Source organism: Polypterus senegalus, chromosome 7 (assembly GCF_016835505.1).
Source record: "Polypterus senegalus isolate Bchr_013 chromosome 7, ASM1683550v1, whole genome shotgun sequence".
In the NCBI taxonomy this organism is placed as follows: Eukaryota; Metazoa; Chordata; class Cladistia; order Polypteriformes; family Polypteridae; genus Polypterus; species Polypterus senegalus.
Genome location: NC_053160.1, coordinates 135,627,073 through 135,633,739, shown reverse-complemented (window position 1 = coordinate 135,633,739; position 6,667 = coordinate 135,627,073). Strand labels below are relative to the sequence as shown.

General features: G+C 42.0%; 1 pseudogene; it reads left to right on the top strand.

Annotated features, from left to right (window-relative positions):
* The first annotated feature begins 2,975 nt into the window (after positions 1-2,975).
* LOC120532076 lies at positions 2,976-5,178 on the top strand (annotated as a pseudogene).
* Positions 5,179-6,667: the final 1,489 nt, after the last annotated feature.

Sequence of the window (6,667 nt, the reverse complement as noted above, 5' to 3'; positions counted from 1 at the left end):
GTCATTCGCAGTGGGTCTTGTGTAGACTGGTGAGACGTCCCTGCCATTAATCGGCTGTGATGGCACTGTTGGTCCTCTACTCTTGTGCGTGTCTTCATAATCTGAGCTGACGACCTCATAATCGTATATGTGCAAAAGAAAGTGCGAAGCGCCTTAATATTAGTTTGCCGCGGTGTAGAAAAGGGATCCCGTGTGTACACTTGTCTGGGCTATAGCTCATGGGAAGGGGTAAAAAAATTAAAAGTGTTTACTTTCACTTAAGGCAGAAGCGCAGTCAGCATCTCAAAGGCCGGCACAACTACGCACTCACGCGCATGCGCGACGGCTGCCCGACTTTTGTAGTATTTTTTGCAGTGCAGGAAACGCCACTTTTTGCAGACACGTTCACGTGAGCAAAACTCTCCGCGCTCTTTAGAGGTCTTGCTTTCTCTGCGTACTGTGTTCATAGTCAGTTCACGTGAGCCGCTCGGAGTACATGCATCGAAGCTTCTAAGTTGTGCCTGTGCTATCTTGTGCGATCTTGCGATGTCCACGGCGTTATTTAATGTTAGCTAAGACCCGGCACTTAAAAGTTTCTCGCTACAGCAATTTTAACTCAGTTACAAAGTGATCCAAAGTCTCGTTTATAGCTCGTGTCTTCTCATTAAACTTGTATCTCGCGAATAAAGTATTCAGCGTTTTTCTTCAGCACTCTTTGGGGGCTCTTCCTTCTTTTCTACGTACTGCGGTCATAGTCAGTTCATGTGATTACGTGGGAGGCGTGATGATGTCACATGCAGCTCCGCCCCCCACGGCCATCGGGCTAACATCCATTACAGTATATGGAGAAAAATAGGTTCCAGTTAAGACCATTACGCGTAGAATTTCGAAATGAAACCTGCCCAACTTTTGTAAGTAAGCTTTAAGGAATGAGCCTTCCAAATTTCAGCCTTCTACCTACACGGGAAGTTGGAGAATTAGTGATGAGTGAGTGAGTCAGTGAGTGAGTCAGTGAGGGCTTTGCCTTTTATTAGTATAGATTCTCGACTCAGCTAGCTCCCCTCTTATTAGCAACATTTACAGAAGCTAGAGACAATCAAATCTGCCTCAAACTTTTCACCAAGCATTAATCACCGTTTTTTCCTAAACAAAATAAAGACTTATTACAATGTGCATCATACAGACCAATTTCACTTCTAAATAATGATGTTAAGATACTCTCCAAAGTCCTAGCTAGAAGGATGGAGGAAGTGCTGCCTTCAGTAATATCACAAGATCAAACTGGATTTATTAAAGGCTGACACTTAGCTTCCAATCTTCGACGCCTGTTTAATGTAATATACTGTATTCACGTGCAAAATCAAACACCCCAGAGATATTATTATCGTTGGATGCAGAAAAAAGCACTTGATATGATTGAACGGAACTACCTTTTCACTATTTTAAAGAAATTTGGGTTTGGCCCGAACATTGGACCAAACTACTGTACACCAATCCAGAAGCTTCAGTTTGTATTAACAACATTTGTTCAGACTACTTTAAACTAGAACGTGGTACCAGACAAGGATGCCCCTTGTCACCACTGCTATTTGCAGTTGCCATTGAACCACTGGCAGTTCACTGTCGAAATGCTTATCAGATTAAGGGGATTATCAGAGAAGGACTTGAACAGAAAATTTCTCTATATGCAGATGATATGGTACTGTATATATCAGACCCAGAAAATACTGTGCCCGCAGTCTTAACAGCACTTACAGAATTTCAAAAGATCTCTGGTCTCAGAATTAATTTGACTAAAAGTGTGCTCTTTCCAGTGAATTCTCAAGCATACATTATCAGATTGGACACCTTTCCATTTATTATTGCAGATCAGTTTAAATACCTAGGGGTAAATATCACAAGTAAACATAAAGATCTTTATCAACAAAATTTCACCGTCTGTATGGAAAAAATTAAGCAAGACTTGCATAGATGGTCAACCCTTCATCTCACTCTAGCTGGAAGAATTAACGTTGTTAAGCTGAATATCCTTCCTTAGCTCCTTTTTTTATTTCAAAACATTCCAATATACATCAATAAATCATTCGTTAAGCAATCAGATTCAACCATAACCTCATTTATTTGGAACTTAAAACATCCACGTATCCAAAGAGCGACCCTACAAGACCTAAGGCAGAATGTGGCATGGCTCTACCTAACTTTCAGTTTTATTACTGGACAGCAAACATACAAGCTATAAAAACCTGGACACAAATAGATGAACATACACAGGCTTGGTCCGCAATACAAATAAAATCCTGCAGTACTTCTTTATTTTCCCTGCTTTGTGCCCCAATAAATGCAAGTTATCACCAATATACTAATAACCCAATTGTGCTTCACTCACTCAGAATATGGAACCAATGTACTGTAGAAAGCAATTTAAGATGGAGAATCTTTTATCTTTGTCACCTCTGCACGAGAAAAACCTTTTTCCTTGAACAGGAATATGGGTATGTAGGAACTTCTTGGAAATGGTTCAGGTCATACCTCACAGGCAGAAGCTTTTTAGTCACCATGGGGAGTCTCTCCTCAACCTTGGTCCCTATCACCTGTGGGGTCCCTCAAGGATCTGTTCTGAAGCCTATTCTTTTTTTACTGAACCTGTTGCCCTCAGGATCCATTTAAAAAAAAAACTCAATATTTCTTCCTATTGCTGCGTGGATGTTACTGTTGTGTATTGTATGTTCAGTAACAAGTTCAATTTATATTGATGTTGATTGATATTCCTGTTGTTGGTAACTTCCTGTAGAATGTTAGTGGGTGGGATTTTCGAAGGAAAAAGGAAGTTCTTAAAAAAAGGCATTCTGATCTTTTTCTTTGTACTGAGAGAACCTAATGAGAAACTGACACATTTTCACAGTTATAAGCAACTGCCTAATCAAAGTATGTCATGCTTCATTGCTGAACTGAGAAAACTTTTAGTGCATTGTAACTTTGGTGAACAACTCGAACATATGCTGCGCAATCACATAGTCTGTGGTGTGGCCGATCCTTTACTGCAGCGTCAGCTACTAGCGGAGCCGAAGTTAACATTCAAAATAGCGGAGGAGCGCGCTTTAGCGGCAGAAATGGTGAACCGGAATGCGCAAATACTGAGGACTGAGAAGACTCTACCTGCTAACGATGTGGAAGAGGTGCATAAAATGATTCAATCGAATAAAGCTCAGAATACAAGATCATCTGTATTACAAGAAAATGATGGCAGAAAGTGTTTCCGATGTGGCGGGACTCATACAGCTACAGCATGTAAATTTAACACATCTGTGTGCCATTACTGTAAGAAAAGAAGACATTTAGCTCGCGTGTGTTTTAAAAAGGCACGCTCTACTTTCAGATCTAGAAACTACAGCATTAGAGACACAAGAAACCAGTATAGTCACAGTGAATGCCCAGGATGAGTATGTGGTACATAGTACAGAAATGGAACATATAACCCGAAAGAAACTCGCGTATAAGACTACAGTGAATGGCCAGCAACTAAGAATGGAAGTTGATTCTGGATCAGCCTTTAGTTTGATTAGTGATGATACTTACAAAAACCTGTGGCCAAATAACCCATCTCCACTGGTACGTACAGATGGTATATTGCGGCAGTGGTCTCAGGCCCCACTCCAAGTGCTAGGTAAGATCAAAGTTCAGGTTGAGTATGGCCACAAAAAGACCGCCTTATCATCTTGTTGTTCAGGGCCAGGGTACTAGCTTGTTAGGACGAGACTGGTTTGAAGCACTTGGAATAGAATTAACAGGGGTACACGTAATTCAGCAGCACTATGTGACAGCTCTCCTGGAAAGGTATGCAGAAGTGTTCCAGAAAATTGGCGCGTGTAGAGGACCACCCATTTCAATTGAAGTGGACCCTACAGTTTCACCCAAATTCTTTAAGGCTCGTCCTGTACCTTTTGCTCTTAAGCAGAGGATTGATGAAGCATTAGATGATCTGGTTGACCAAGGCATTTTTGTACCAGTGTGACACTCAAAATGGGCAACACCCATTGTCTCTGTCACAAAAAGGGATGGAAGTTTAAGAATCTGTGGTGATTACAGATGTACTGTTAATACGGCAGTAAAACCTGATGTTAAGAAGCCTCTTGTATTGGTATGCGATGCCTCTCCTTATGGCCTTGGAGCTGTACTGAGCCATGTAGAGCCTGATGGTATGGAGTCCCCAATTAGTTTTGCTTCACGGACACTGTCAGCCACTGAATGCAATTATGCCAAATAGATAAGGAGGCTCTTGCTGTTAATTTTGGTGAAAAAAAATTTCATCAGTTCTTGCAGGGGCGTCAGTTTACGATTTGCACAGACCACAAGCCACTCCTTGGTCTTCTACATCATTCTAAACCCATGCCACAGATCTTGTCACCTCGTATGCTTCGCTGGAGTCTCTTGTTGGGTGCATACAACTATCAGTTGTGCTACAGACCAGGAAAAGAGTTGAAAACCGCCGATGCCTTGAGCCGCTTGCCTATAGCAAATCCTGTGGCTGATACACCACCTCCTCTTGAGGTCCTGCTCTTGGAATCTGTGCCTAATGCACCTATTCATGCTAACCAAATTGCTGCACTTACTCAGAAGGATCCAGTTCTGTCTCGTGTACTGCACTGGCTTTTGCATGGCTGGCCCCATGAAGTCCCAGGTGACGATTTCATACCCTTTACCAACAGACAGAATGAACTCTCAACTCACAAGGGTTGTGTTTTATGGGGTAGCCGCATTGTAGTACCTGTTCTAGCATGGGAGGATGTACTTAAACTACTTCATGACTCCCACCCTGGCATAGTCCACATGAAGGCTCTGGCTTGAAGTTATGTATGGTGGCCAGGAATGGACGGACAAATAGAGAAAGCTGTTAAGTGTTGTACAACATGTCAACAGTCGCGACATGCACCATCAAGGACACCACTTCACCCCTGGGAATGGCCAGCTAAGGCTTGGTCTCGGATCCACATCGATTTTGCTGGACCATTTCAAGGAAAGGTCTTCTTTATTTTGGTAGATTCCCATTCCAAGTGGCTGGAGGTGTCTCTTCTACGCTCCATGTCTGCAAATGCTGCCATCTTGCATACTTGGCCAATAAATGAGATTCTTTTTTTCTTTCTTTTTCTTTTTTGGTGGCCACCATTTTGTCACTTTGTTTCCATGGTTCTTGTTGTTTAAGGTTGTCATCCCAGTTGCCAATTTCTCTTTAGAATACTAAAAGCTAAATGGCTCTTTAAGAATATTTTAGCGTGAGTACCTTTTGCTTTTCAACATTTGCTTTTGTTTTTGATGCACTGATGTACAAGTTTTCTTTGTTTCAGGCATCTGATTCCTGCCTGTTTAAATAACTGACATCTGCCTGCTCCTGTTTGTGTCTGTTCCTCTCCTTTCAAGCAAGTTTAATCCCAAACACTGACTCGCAACAGTAAACAGGTCATTTAACTTACCTAGTCTCTAGTAAACAATGCAAATTAAACAACTGTATTCTGATGTAGCAAGTCCCCTTGGAAAAATATGTAATAATTATAATATTTGTGCTTCAAGTAAACTCTCTCTCATGTCAGTCTTTTGCAATTATATTATTGTGTAAGGCTTAGCCTAAAGGCATTTAATATGATGTATGGATATTTTAAGTCTAAGTATTATTCTTGTTATTTTACAACATTGCTCCAGTGTTTCTTCCACCTCTAAGATGTAGTGTTATTTGGAATATGTGCTATATTGAATACTTTCTACTATTGATATGTATCACTTGATAAATATGAATTTAAATTTATGACATTTTTAGCAGGAAAGATTGACACAAGTTAATTAGCAACTCTGAAAGCAAAAGTTTGTTGACGACACTGCAATCCTGGGCTGCATCAGGAGTGGGCAGGAGGAGGAGTATAGGAAACTAATTAAGGACTTTGTTAAATGGTGCGACTCAAACCACCTACACCTGAACACCAGCAAAACCAAGGAGCTGGTGGTGGATTTTAGGAGGCCCAGGCCCCTCCCGGACCCCGTGAACATCAGAGGTGACTGTGTGCAGAGGGTACAGACCTATACTGTAAATACCTGGGAGTGCAGCTGGATGATAAATTGGACTGGACTGCCAATACTGATGCTCTGTGCAAGAGAGGACAGAGACGACTATACTTCCTTAGAAGGCTGGCGTCCTTCAACATCTGCAATAAGATGCTGCAGATTGTCTATCAGACGATTGTGGCGAGCGCTCTCTTCTACATGGTGGTGTTCTGAGGAGGCAGCATAAAGAAGAGGGACACCTCATGCCTGGACAGACTGGTGAGGACGGCAGGCTCTATTGTAGGCATGGAGCTGGACAGTTTGACATCTGTGGCGGAGTGACTGGTGCTGAGCAGGCTTCTGTCAATCATGGAGAATCCACTGCATCCACTGAACAGCATCATCTCCAGACAGAAGAGCAGCTTCAGCAACAGACTGCTGTCACTGTCCTGCTCCACTGACAGACTGAGGAGATCGTTCCTCCCCCACACCATGCGACTCTTCAGTTCCACCCATGGGTAAACGTTAACACTATACAAGATTATAGACTGTTATACCTGCCTTACACTCTCCATCTTGCATTTTTTAACTTGCACTGCGTTTTTATTGCTCTTTAATTAATATTGTTTTTATCAGTATGCTGCTGCTGGAGTATGTG